The following is a 14,713-nucleotide window of genomic DNA, read 5'->3' as shown; positions in this document are numbered from 1 at the left end:
TCATCACAACTTCAAAAGCTGAAAATAGAAAATAATTATTATAATCTTACAGAATACCCATATTTGATCTCCCTCTAATCCAGGTGTCCCCAACCTGTTGTATTTAATCACTGCTGTTTTTTTTTTTACTTTTTAAAACGAAAATGAATAAAGACAGAAAATTTAGAAAAAAAAACCTTTTTCTTAGTTTCTGTCATTAAACTTTGCTACTTTTTTTGGTGGAAAAAACAAAGACAAATCAGTGTATACTATTTAGTGTTGAAAATATTTTTTATTGAACATTTCAAGTAAAAACAATAAGACAGTAACCGTCATGAGGCAAATACAAGCAGGAACAGTAACAGGACTACATTTATGAATGGACGGCTAACGACTATCAACCACAGTCGGTCCCGTCGGAAAGTTTGGAAAACAGGGAAAACAGCCTGTTCCCGATCCACAAGGCCACAGTAGGGAAAAAATACTCATGGGTTAATACATGAGAGAACGTGTAATTAGTATTACGAAGAAGACAGAAAGAAAGAGAGAAAAGAAAGGGAAGAGAGGAGCAAAAGAAAGAGGAACAGAGTGTTACAGAAAAAAATTAATATCAAGATGAGAGGAGAGGGAAAAGGGGGGAAGGGGAAGGGATACGGGTAGGGGGGGGGGGGGGGAAGGGTAGGAGAGAGCCCACAGCGTCCCTATGCATTCAAAATTTGTTCCATCAAGGTGTCAGAGGAAGAGAAGCGGAGCCAGATCGACCATTGAGATATAAACTTGGTGTAAGTGTCATTGTCCAGTGCCAACATCTCCTCCATTCTCATGGTGTCATTCATAATGGATACCCACCGTGACAATGGGGGGGTAGTCGTCGTCTTCCAATAAGCAGGTATCAGCTGCCTAGCAGAGGACATAAAAAAACGAAGCAATCTTTGTCTCTGCGATTTAATAGACCAGGGCAGTATTGAGAGTAATGCAATTTTCGGAGAGATAGGAACCGGAGTATCAGCTAGAAGATTATAACATTCAAAAACCTGTGTCCAGAAGGGGCGGATCCTCTCACAGTCCCACCAGACATGTAGATAGGTTCCGACTGAGGCTTCACAGTGCCAGCAGGTAGCTGACGTAGACGGGAAGATTTTGTGTAAAGTAGCAGGGTCTCTGTACCATCTGGACAGCAGCTTATAGTTCTTCTCTTGAGAGTAGCAGGAGATGGTCGACTTGTGCGTGAAGTGGAAAGAGGTTTGCCATTCCGGCACAGAGATGTCTTCACCCAAATCCGCAGACCACAGCCTAGTATAAGGTGGGAGCTGATCATGCGCTAAAGTCTGTAGTAAGTTATATAAGGAGGTTAGCAGGTGTTTGGGGGTTTCTGGGAGCGAGCACAATACCTCAAAGTTGGTAAGCTTGCGGTGTATTTGAGAGGAGGAGTGTAGGCGTTTGGTAAATGCGGACACCTGTAGGGCCGTGAGCCAATCTCCAGAGTCTGCCAGGGGGACCGGGGTCCCCTGAGAGGGATGTACAAATGTGAAAGCTTGCGGCCACTCCGTACGCCTAAAGGGTCCTAGGGAGGCTGCCCCTGTACTTTGTGGTAAAGCAGGATGGTCAAAGAGGGACGTCAGGGGGCCCGGATCAGAGGAAAGGGTGGTGTTTAGCCCTGTCTTATACCATAATTTCAAGGAGGCCAAGGTCAATGGGGATAAGGATGTCATACTAGAGTAGTCCTGATTGTATCCCCATAGAAGAGCTCGGAGTCGGAGATCCACAGGAGAAAGGTCCTGTTCAACGGCCACCGAGGCCTTGCAAGGAGGACGGGGGAACCATTCTATGATGCGAGTCATATGAGCAGCCGTATGGTAAGTCTCAAAGTCAGGGAGGCCTGTTCCCCCCATAGTCTTCGGGAGTGTAAGCAGTTTAAATTTAACTCTGGGGAGGCCCCTGTTCCACATGAATCTGATGGCTATCGAACGCAGGGAGATGAAAAATGATTTGGGGACTTGGATGGGGATGGTTTGAAATAAATACAGGAGCTTGGGCAGGATGTCCATCTTTAGGATATTAATCCTTCCGAACCAGGGCAAGGGAGACCCCCCCCATTCCTCAAGGTCCTTCCGTATACGGTTAAGCAGGGGAATATAATTCAGGGAAAACAAGTTAGCTAGGTTGGAGGGTATAATAACCCCTAGATAAGAAATCCCATTGGTCTGCCATTTAAATGAGAAATTGGATTTTAGAAGGGGCAGTGTGGAGGGGGTGAGGGATATGTTAAGGGCTTCAGTCTTAGTAATGTTGATCTTGAAGTTACTATGGGTACCAAAACGTTGAAATTCTCTGAGTAGGGATGGTAGGGAGGTGTGCGGATTCTGAAGGTACACAAGGAGGTCATCAGCATACAGGGAAAGTTTGTGATGCGCAGACGGAGTTTGGATACCTAGAATGGAGGGGTTTTGTCGTATGGCACAGGCCAAATGTTCAATAACAATGACAAAGAGGAGGGGGGACAGGGGGCAGCCCTGGCGGGTACCGTTTGCAACGTCAAAGGGGGCTGATGTGGTACCGTTGACTAGGACCGTAGCCGAGGGTCGTGAATATAGGGACATAACTTTAGAGATGAAGGGAGTTCCGAGGCCAAGTTGTTGTAGAGACAGCTGTAGGAACCTCCAGCTGACCCTGTCGAAGGCCTTTTCAGCGTCAAAAGATAAAAGGCAAGCTTTCAGGCCTTTACGTTGGATCAGGGAGATAAGATGTATCGTCTTGGAGGTGTTGTCCCTCGCTTCTCTGCCAGGGACAAAACCCACTTGATCGTTATGAATAATTTTAGGCAATAGAGGGGACAGACGGGTAGCCAGAACTTTCGCAAATAGCTTAATATCTATGTTGAGCAGGGAAATGGGTCGATAGCTGCTGCATTGGGATGGGTCCTTGCCTGGTTTAGGGATAGTAGAGATGTTGGCAGATAAAGATTCCTTGGAGGGGAGGTTAAGACTGTCTACCGAATTAAAGGCCTTTGTCAGAAGGGGTGCAAGTTGTGGGGCAAATGTCTTGTAGAACCGGGGTGTAAAGCCGTCAGGACCCGGGCATTTGCCCACTTTAAGGGCTTTGATGGCCTGCAGAAATTCAGAAGTAGTCAGGGGCTCATCTAGGGATGTCACGCCTGCATCATCAATAGTGGGTAGAGCAGTTTCCATAATATAATCCTGTGTGGGGTCGGGAGAGGGGGGGACCGATCGGAGGGGTTTGCACGCGAGAGGTTATAAAGCTGTGAATAGTATTGCCGGAAGGATTCAGATATCCCGGAGGTGTTAAACGTTTTCCTAAGGTCCGATTGGACGATAAAGGGGATAGAATGTCGTGGGGGTCTAGGGTGAATAGTTCTGGCCAGGTGTTTACCACATTTATTCGCCAGGGAGTAGAAGTGATTCCGCGCTTTATCCCTGGCAATTAGGGAGTGCGCGTCTAAAAGCTGGAGCAAGTCTCTGCGGGCGTTGGAAAGCTGGACAAAAACCGTAGGGTCCAGGTCTTTTTTATGAAGGGGTTCAAGGTCCGCTATGGTAGAAAGGAGTTTGCGTATGTCATGAGCACGGGCCTTCTTAAGGCAGGAGCCGTGTTGTATGAGGGTACCCCGGATCACACATTTAAGTGTGTCCCACTGGTTCAAAGGGGAGGTTGTGTCCGCGGAGTGGTCACCTATGAAATTTTTAATGACTTTGGAGACATCTGCCACGCACACGGTGTCCCGCAGCAGATTGTCATTAAGCCTCCAGCTCGCCCCCCGGCGGGCAACAGGGGGGCGGACTAGAGTCAGATAGATGGGGGCATGATCGGACCATAGAAGGTTACCGATCGCCGTTTGGAGAGGCGTGTCTAGAAGTGATTGCGATATGAGAAAGTGGTCCAATCTACTGTAGGAGTTTTGTGAGACTGAAAAATAACTGTAATCCCTTTCTGTGGGATGCTGGACTCGCCAGGCATCCACCAGATGGGAGGAATGGAGGAGTGATTTAATACGTGTCAAGGTGGAACAAGGTATAGAAGACTTACCCGAGGACGTGTCTGCGGATGGGGAGAGGGCAATATTGAGATCACCTCCAACAATAAAAGTCGACCCTCCAAAGGAGGATAGTCTGGTGAGGACTGAAGAGAGGAACCGAGCCTGGCCCACGTTCGGCACGTAAACGTTTGCTACTGTAAAGAGAAAATCGTTTAGTTTCAGTTTCAAAAATACATAGCGGCCTGAATCGTCTATGAGAGAGTCCAGAACCTCCGGGTTAAAAGATTTATGAAAGGCAACAGATACCCCCTTGGATTTGGCCTGCGGATTAACACTGTGGAACCATTGAGGGTAGTACCTATTGCGCAGGGCCGGAATAGCTCCAGCTCGAAAATGTGTTTCCTGGAGCAACAGAATTTTCGCGCGCTTTTTGTGAAAATGGTAAAGTGTCTGGCTCCGCTTCTCGGGAGTGTTGAAACCCCTACAATTAAAGGAAGCAAACGTTATCGAATCGTCACTAGCCATGGGGGATCATTGGGGTGGAGCTCGGGATCAATAGGATGAGTGACACTATGGGCAAACCCCATTGGGGTAAGGAACAGGAATAGAGGATGTACAGGGGAGGTAAGGGAGGGGGGAAGGGGTGGGAGGGTAAAGGCAGAGAGAAGGCGAAGGGGAGAAGAGAAGAAAGAAGAGAGAGAAAGAACAGTATAACAACCTTGCATAGGTAGTAGCAACAGTGGCAGGTAGGGCAACCCGTTCCCAGCACAATAAACAGGGGGACATGAAACAGGGCATTTAGAAACATCAGTGATAGGAGACGGGCCCAGTAGGTCAGGCAGAAAAGAGGAGTAGGCAAGAAAAATAAAATAAAAATAAAAATAAAAAAGGCCACTAGGTGGCTCCAAAAGGCAAACATTACAAAGAAAAGAAGCCTGTCATAAAGGCACAAATCAGTGCATCGCACAGTGATCATAGGATCACCGTGGGGCGCACAACAAAAAAAAAAAAAAAAAAGAAAAAAACCCTGTAAGGGGGGGGGGGGGGGGGGGGGGAGTGTGGGATAAAAACACAGAGTCGGGCAGCTCCCAGCACCCCGGCCCCACGGGTAAACCAGTATCAGTTGCGACCTAAAGAGTAAACTAAAGAACATAGTAAGCATAATCATCTTAGTGGTCATCAATAAATGCAATTGTAAACCGGCATAAAATAGAGAACATCTATGAGTCATAGGGGGAAGGACATGCAATAGGCCCAACAAAGGGGTCAGATTAAACAAAACAATAATCGTAAAGTATGTCAAGGGCAACACGGAGGGGACCGTTGTATACAGTGGGTTGCAAAGACAAGTCTTGAGATCAGTCCAGGAACTATCAGCACAACGGAGAACCCCAACTATAGGGAAAGGGGGGAGGGGAACACAGCAACGGGGGTTGTAAAAGATATGTAAAAAATCTGTAAACAAAAGGGTTAATCAACATGTGAGATATTCGACCCATACGGGTCCAAGGCCATCACAGGGGAAGGCCCCAGCGGCGGGAGGAGAAAACAGGCCCGGGGGGCCCACTGTATCGGGTCAGTCGTTGGGATCCTGAAGCTGCGGGGACCGAGGGGTGCGCTTGCGTCCTTGCTTCTGCCATTGTGGGGTGTAGGGTAGAACTGGAGTGGTCGGTGCAAACGGCCAGTCAGGCAGGGCAACTTGAGGCAGTTCAAGCGTACTAAGAAATGTAGGCAGGTCCCCCAACGTACGAAATACAGCGGTTTTACCCGCGTGGTGCACTCGAAGATGGAACGGGAAACGCATTGGTATTTGATCTGTCTTGCTTGCAGGAGTTGCGTGAGGGGTCGTAGGGATTTCCGCAAAGCCAGTGTTTGGCGAGAGAGATCAGGAAGGAGCATGACGGGTGCGTCATTGAAGAGGATCGAATGCTGCGTGCTGGCGGCCCTCATAATGTTCTCCTTTATTTTGTAGAAATGGACACGGCACAACGTGTCACGAATGAAGGAGGGGTCAGGGGTACGGGGACCCGATGTACGGTGCACCCGGTCCAATTCGATCGGGTCATCCTTGGGTCGTTGGAGCAGTTGGTTGAAGATAGTCGTCACAGCTGCAGGCAGGTTTTTGGGGTCAACCGACTCGGGTATCCCGCGTATACGGATGTTGTTGCGGCGACTGCGATTTTCGAGGTCGTCCTGTTGGTATGAGAGCTGCTGAAGCAAGACAGTGTGGGTATTGAGGATCCGATCATGTGATTGTACAGTGTCCCGCAGGCTATCTACTGTGCTATCCACATCATCAAAGCGCACCCCCACATCTTTTCTCAAGTCAGAGATTTCCTTGCGGTATGTTTAGTGTATACTATTTAGTGAAAGTTATAGAGTCTACAAACTATGGTGTATATATACAGGCCCCCTCCTCTCCTACCAAGACCTCCTGCTTTCTAGCTCCCTTGTTACCTCCTCCCATGATCGCCTTCAGGACTTCTCCAGAGCCTCTCCCATCCTTTGGAATTCCCTGATCAGTTCCTAACCTCTCCACCTTTAAGAGATCCCTGAAAACTCATTTATTCAGGGAAGCCTATCCCACACCCACCTAACAACTGTCCCAGAGCCACCCCTATCAACTCATTCAGCTATTATCACCCCCCCACCCCTCTTTAGAACGTAAGCTCTACTAGTGTCCCTTCTGTAATGAACTACTGTACTGTAATTGTGCTGTCCCCCCTCTACATTGTAAAGTGCTGCGTAAACTGTTGGCGCTATATAAATAGTGTATAATAATAACATGCGTATATATATATATATATATATATATATATATATATATATATATATATATATATATATACACACACACACACACACACACACACACACACACACACACACACACACAGTTGTGCTCATAAGTTTACATATCCTGGCAGAATTTATGATTTCTTGGCCATTTTTCAGAGAATATGTATGATAACACAAAAACTTTTCTATCACTCATGATTAGTGTTGGCTGAAGCCATTTATTTTCAATCAGCTGTGTTTACTCTTTTTAAATCATAATGACAACAGAAACTACCCAAATTATCCTAATCAAAAGTTTACATACCCTGGTATTTTGACCCGATAACATGCAAAAAAGTTGACACAAAGGGATTTGAATGGCTATTAACCACTTAAGCCCCGAAACATTTTGCTGGCCAAAGACCACACCACTTTTTGCGATTCGCCACTGCATATCTTTAAGTGACAATTGCGTGGTTGTGCGATGTGGCTCCCAAACAAAATTGACGTACTTTTTTTTCTTAAATTTTGAAAAAAACACATTATTTTTAACTTTTTGCTATAATAAATATCCCCAAAAATATATAATTTTTTTTCCTCAGTTTAGGCCGATACGGATTCTTCTACATATTTTTGGTAAAAATAATCGCAATAAGCATTTATTGATTGGTTTGCGTAAAATTTATAGCATCTATATAATAGGGGATAGATTTATGGCATTTTTATAATTTTTTTTTTTACTAGTAATGGCGGTGATTAGCGATTTTTATTGTGACCACGACATTATGGCAGACACGTCGGACAATTTTGACACATTTTTGGGACCATTGGCATTAATACAGCGATCAGTGCGATTAAAATTGCATTGATTACTGTAAAAATGTCACTGGCAGTGAAGGGGTTAATACTAGGGGGCAGGGGAAGGGTTAATATGTATCCTATTTTGTGTTCAGACTGAAGGGGGATGGGACTGTGCAGGGAAACTAACAGATCGCTGTCCATACTCTGTATGGACAGAAGATCTGTCAGTTCCCTGCTCAGAGAACCAGAAACTGTGTTTACACACACAGCTCCTGGTTTTCCGTGTGCTCCGAGCGATCGCGGGAGCCCGGCGGTGGCCATTTATGTTACCGACGTAACATAACGACGATTCGCACAGCCAAGCCATGCTGCCACAATACAACTGCGACGGCTGGTCGGCATGCGGTTAAAGGTAACCATCCTCACCTGTGAACCTTGCATCTTTCATCCTTGACACCATCTGAACCAAATACATTTATCTTGGTCTCATCAGACCACAGGATATGGTTCCAGTAATCCATGTTCTTAGTCTGCTTGTCTTCAGCAAACTTTGCAGGCTTTCTTGTGCATCATCTTTAGAAGAGGTTTCCTTCTGGGACAACAGCCATGCAGACCATTTTGATGCAGTGTGCGGCATATGGTCTGAGCACTGACAGGCTGACCTCCCAACCCTTCAACCTCTGCAGCAATGCTGGCAGCACTCATACATCTATTTCCCAAAGACAACCTCGGGATATGACGCTGAGCATATGCACTCAACTTCTCTGGTCCACCATGGTGAGGCCTGTTCTGAGTGGAATCTGTCCTGCTAAACTGCTGTATGGTCTGGGCCACCGTGCTGCAGCTCAGTATCAGGGTCTTGGCAATCTTCTTATAGCCTAGGCCAGTGGCGGTCCGTCCATAGGGGGTGCCTGGGCTCCGTCCTCTTCCAGGCAGTCACATAAAAAATGAAATTTTTTTTTTTTAAATCTGGCCCTTTAAAAAAAAAATACGAAAAAAGGTCCTTAAGTGCACTGTGTTCGGACGATGGACACAGAGCGACACCGGACACAGTGCACTTATGGGAAGCGCCACATCTATGCAATCACAAGATTGCAGACGTGGCGCTTCATTTGCATAGTATCTATTACTGTGGCCAGGCGGTTTGATTGACATCTCAGTTTGATGTCACTTCCTGTTTATCTCTCTACTTGTGCCCAGGAGAGAGGAAACAGGAAGTATGAGAGGATCGAACCTCTCCACAGGAGACACTGCTGGAGAGGACAACACACAGCAAGGTAAGTAACGGGTGGAGGGGGGTTTCATGTGACACAGGCAGGCTGCTGCAATTTTATGGTGACACATGCTGCTGCATTTGATGGTGACACATGCTGCTGCAAATTGGTGGTGACACATGCTGCTGCAATATGGTGGTGACACATGCTGCTGTAATTTCATGGTGACACATGCTGCTGCATTTGATGGTGACACAGGCTGCTACAATTTTGTGGTGACACATGCTGCTGCAAATTGGTGGTGACACATGCTGCTGCAAATTGGTAGTGACACATGCTGCTGCAATTTGGGGGTGACGCATGCTGCTACAATTTGGGGGTGACGCATGCTGCTACAATTTGGGGGTGACGCATGCTGCTACAATTTGGGGGTGACGCATTCTGCTGCAATTTGGGGGTGACGCATGCTGCTTCAATTTGGTGGTGACGCATGCTGCTGCAATTTGGTGGTGACGCATGCTGCTGCAATTTGGTGGTGACGCATGCTGCTGCAATGTGGTAGTGACGCATGCTGCTGCAATTTGGTGATGACACATGCTGCTGCATTTGATGGTGACACATGCTGTTGCAATTTGGTGGTGACATATGCTGCTAAATTTGATTGTGACACATACTGCTGCCTTTGGTGGTGACACATGCTGCTGCAATTTGGTAGTGACACATGCTGCTGTATTTGATGATGACACATGCTGTTGCCTTTGGTGGTGATACATGCTGCTGCATTTGGTGGTGACACATGCTGCTGCATTTGGTGGTGACACATGCTGCTGCATTTGGTGGGACACAGGCTTCATTTTATGTGACACAGGCTGCATGTAAGGAGGGACTCTGCTGGGGGCACCTGATGTAAGGAGGGACTCCGCTGGGGACACTTGATGGCATCTGGTGACACGCGACATGGCTAGTGACACGTTCAGGGCTCCCACTGATTCTGCATTATAGTAAGTTGAATGATTTTACTTTATATTACAATGTAATAATAGAAATAATGCGCTTTAATCACCATAACAACCATGGTGCCAGGATGATTGAAGTGCTAACACCAGGTGTTTAGAATATCTTTATCTGCTGATTGTTAAACTTTCTAGAATACACATATTTCTATTGTTGTGTAGGATCTGGGCATGCTGTCCCTCCATCCCTCTCTCCCTCCATCCCTCGTCCATCTCAGACACTAACCACACCACCTTAGAGCCACGCCCACTATTTTGCTGAAACCATGCCCATTTTCACCAAGTGGAAGGGGTCAAAAAGGAAGGGCGTGGTCTTGCGCCCTCCATCCTAAAACTTCACCAGCCGCCACTGGCCTAGGCCATCTTTATGTAGAGCAACAATTCTTTTTTTCAGATACTCAGAGAGTTCTATGCTATGAGGTGCCATGTTGAACTTCCAGTAACCAGTATAGGGGAGTGAGGAGCGATAACAACAAATTTAACACACCTGCTCCCAATTCACACCTGAGACCTTGTAACACTAATGAGTCACATGACACCGGGGAGGAAAAATGGCTAATTGGGCCCAATTTGGACATTTTCACTTAGGGGTGTACTCACTTTGGTTGCCAGTGGTTTAGACATTAATGGCTGTACACTCACTACTTTAAAAATGAAAAGATATAATAAAATATTTACAAAAATGTGAGGGGTGCACTCACTTTTGTGAGATACTATATATATTGATCAATCCTGATATACTGGCTGCCCCATTTCTTGAGGCCTAACATGCCAGGGCAGTGCTAATACCCCCAAAATGACCCCTTGCTTTTTCTCTTTTTCACAAAGTTGTTATTCTAATAAGATACTTCTCACACACAACATAAGCATACTTAAAATTACACTCCAAAACACATTCTGCTACTCCTTTCGAGTATGGGGATTCCACATGTGTCAGACTTAATTACAGCATAGATGAATAGAGGCACAAAATCCAAGGGACACCTTTAGACTTTCAAGGAACATAAATTATGAATCTATTTTCCTGGCTACCTATCACATTTCTTAAGTTCCTGCACTGCCAGGACAGGAAAATCACCAAAAAAAGTATTACATTTTGGAAAGCCGGCCCCCTAGGGTATTTTCTGAAAAGGCATTGTGAGTCTTTTGAAAATGTAATTTTTCACCACAAGTCTTTGGAAAATGCAGGCTTGAAAATTAAGACTTTTTAAATAAAGTTGTCATTTAATAAGATATTTCAAACACATGCAGTGCCTTGAAAAAATATTCATTTACCTTGAAATTGTCCACACTTCGTCATGTTATAACCAAAAACATAATGTATTTTATTGGGATTTTATGTGATACCATATCCTTTGGTCTGATGAGACCAAGATAAACGTATTTGGTTCAGATGGTGTCAAGCATGTGTGGCGGCAACCAGGGGAGGAGTACAAAGACAAGTGTGTCTTGCCTACAGTCAAGCATGGTGGTGGGATTGATTAATTGAGGCAACCATGAATACCAACATGTGCTATGACATACTGAAGCAGAGCATGATTCCCTCCCTTCAGAGACTGGGCCGCAGGGCAGTATTTCAACATGATAACATGACCCCAAACACATCTCCAGGATGACCACTGCCTTGCTAAAGAAGCAGAGGGTAAGGCCGCATACACACGGGCGGACTGTTCGCCCAACCTTGTCCGCTGAACAGTGTTTGGGCGGACAGTCCGCTCGTGTGTGGGCTTTCAGCGAACAGTTTCAGCGGACAGTTGGACGGACAAAGTCTTTCGGAAATTCCGAAAAACTGTCCGCTGAAACTGTGTTTGAGCGAACAGTCCGCCCGTGTGTGGGCCTGTCCGCTGTACTTTCGAAATGAGCGGACTGTTCCCGCTCGGAAAGTCCGCCCATTTCGAGCGCGTGTACAGGTAGGCGGGGCCCGCGAAGGAGACATCGCGGGCTCCGCCGCCTGGAATGGGCTTAAAGGGGAACCCCAACGCCGAAAAAAATCGGCGTGGGGGTTCCCCCAAAGTCCACAACAGACCCTTGTCCGAGCACGCTACCCGGCCGGCCAGGAAAGGGGGGCGAGCGAGCGCGCCCCCCCTCCTGAGCCGTACCAGGCCGCGTGCCCTCAACATGGGGGGTGCCTTGGGGAAGGGGGGGCCGCGCGGCCCCCCCACCCCAAAGCACCTTGTCCCCATGTTGATGAGGACAAGGGCCTCTTCCCGACAACCCTGGCCGTTGGTTGTCGGGGTCTGCGGGCGGGGGGCTTATCGGCTTATCACATGGTATATGTCACATGGGTTGGTCACATGGGTTGATGTCACATGGAGACTATGACATCGTAAGGGGGCGGGGTCACCATGTGACCAACCCATGTGACATATACCATGTGACACCGCCCCATTGTCACTATATAAGTGACCGCACAGCGCGGCTCTGGCATTCCGGCCGGAGAGCTCGTCGAGTCAACATCTCCAGGAGAAGAAGAAGAACAAGAAGAAGAAGAACGGAAGGCGGCGGCGACGACAGCGGCGACAGCGGCGACAGAAGACCGGGCCACCGCCTGTAAAAGAGCTACAAGAAGGCGCGGTGGCCCGGCAGAAGAACCGAAGGCGGCGACAGAAGAACGGAAGGCAGCGGCGACAGAAGACCGGGCCACCGCCTGTAAAAGAGCTACAAGAAGGCGCGGTGGCCCGGCAGAAGAACCGAAGAGGGGGACAAGACCCCCGAAGTCGGGAGAAGAGGCCGGCGGCGGGGAGGAAGAAAGCCGGACTCCTCCGCTAGTAAAAGAGCTACACACAGATAGCGGAGGAGTCCGGCGAGAAGACCCCCGAAGACGGAAGACCCCCGGAGCTGTGCAATAAAATATTTTTTCCCTGTGTTGTGTTTTTTTTTGTACTTTATTTCACAGGTGAATGGGTAGGGGTACATTGTACCCCATACTCATTCACATAGGGTGGGGGGCCGGTATCCGGGGGCCCCCTTCTTAAAGGGGGCTCCCGGATTCCGATAAGCCCCCCGCCCGCAGACCCCGACAACCAACGGCCAGGGTTGTCGGGAAGAGGCCCTTGTCCTCATCAACATGGGGACAAGGTGCTTTGGGGTGGGGGGGCCGCGCGGCCACCCCTTCCCCAAGGCACCCCCCATGTTGAGGGCACGCGGCCTGGTACGGCTCAGGAGGGGGGGCGCGCTCGCTCGCCCCCCTTCCTGGCCGGCCGGGTAGCGTGCTCGGACAAGGGTCTGGTGTGGACTTTGGGGGAACCCCCACGCCGATTTTTTTCGGCGTTGGGGTTCCCCTTTAAGCCCATTCCAGGCGGCGGAGCTCGCGACGTCTCCTTCGCGGGCCCCGCCTACCTGTACACGCGCTCGAAATGGGCGGATTTGCCTCCTCCTTACGTGGGCGAGTCCGTTCATTTCAAAAGTTGAGCGAACTGTTTGGCAAACAGTTTGCTGAAACAGTCCGCTCCTGTGTGGGCAAGTCCGCTCATGCAAATTTTGAGCGGACTGTTTGCCGAAACTGTTTGACGAACAAGGTTGGGCAAACAGTCCGCGCGTGTGTACGCGGCCTAAAGGTGATGGACTGGCCAAGCATGTCTCCAGACCTAAACCCTATTGAGCATCTGTGAGGCATCCTCAAATGGAAGGTGGAGGAGTAAAAGGTCTCTAACATGCACCAGCTCTGTGATGTCATGGAGGAGTGGAAGAGAAATTCAGTTACAACCTGTGAAGTACTGGTGAACATGCCCAAGAGGGTTAATGTAGTGCTGGAAAATAATGGTGGCCACACAAAATATTGACATTATGGGCCCAATTTGGACATTTTCGCTTAGGGGTGTACTGGCTTTTGTTGCCAGCGGTTTAGACATTAATGGCTGTGTATTGAGTTATTTTGAGGGGACAGCAAATTAACACTGTTATACAAGCTGTACACTCACTACTTTACATTGTAGCAAGTGTGATTTCTTCATTGTTGTCACATGGAAAGATATAATAAAATATTTACAAAAATGTGGGGGTGTCCTCACTTTTGTGAGATACTGTATATGCTGAGCTACTTTATATAAACAGGTAGGAGACAAACCAGAGAACTACAGTGGGGCACTGGTCCCTGGGGAGAAGACTCCTGTGGGGCCAGTGTCCTGAGACTGAAATACAATGGGGGTTATTTACGAAAGGCAAATCCACTTTGCACTACAAGTGCATTATAAGTACACTGCAAGTGCACTTGGAAGTAAAGTCGCTGTAAATCCAAGGGGGACATACAAGGAAAATAAAAAAAAACAGCATTTTAGCTTGCACATGATTGGATGATAAAATCAGCAGAGCTTCCCCTAATTTTAGATCTACCCCTCAGATTTACAGAAACTGCACTTCCAAGTGCACTTGCAGTACACTTGTAGTGCAAAGTGGATTTGCCTTTCGTAAATAACCCCCGATGTCTCTTAAATAACAGTGCAATGGTTGCAGCCAATCATCAAACCAGAAGAAAACACTTATTCAAGTGTGGTGTCTGAGTAACAATCCACTGGTCCCAGGCTCTATGACACTGTCTTTGTTTCCTGAGCTGGAGTGCTAAACAATGCTCATAGCTCACCGTACTATTAATATGGGTCTTCACATCTGAAACATTAGGAACCAAGGAGCCCCTCCACTTTCTAAGGATCACTAATCTGGCACTAAACAGTATATGGACTACCACCGGTCTGAAATATTCAGGTAAGTCATCCACTCCTATGTTAAGTAGGGCGAGCGCACTCTTAGCCCTTGTACACACGGTCGGAGAATCCATCGGAATGTGTCCTATCGGACCGTGTCGTCAGATAATCCGACTGTGTGTGGTATGCATCGGACTGATTCCGTCGGAATATCCGTCGGACCCAATTTTCCAACATGTTGGAAATATTTCCCGACCAACTGGGCCGATCGGACATACTCCGATCATGTGTAGAGAA

Source organism: Lithobates pipiens, unplaced genomic scaffold, assembly GCF_037356315.1.
Source record: "Lithobates pipiens isolate NorthernLeopardFrog02 unplaced genomic scaffold, aLitPip1_a1.2 Scaffold_28, whole genome shotgun sequence".
Taxonomy (NCBI): Eukaryota; Metazoa; Chordata; class Amphibia; order Anura; family Ranidae; genus Lithobates; species Lithobates pipiens.
This window is presented reverse-complemented; position numbering follows the sequence as displayed.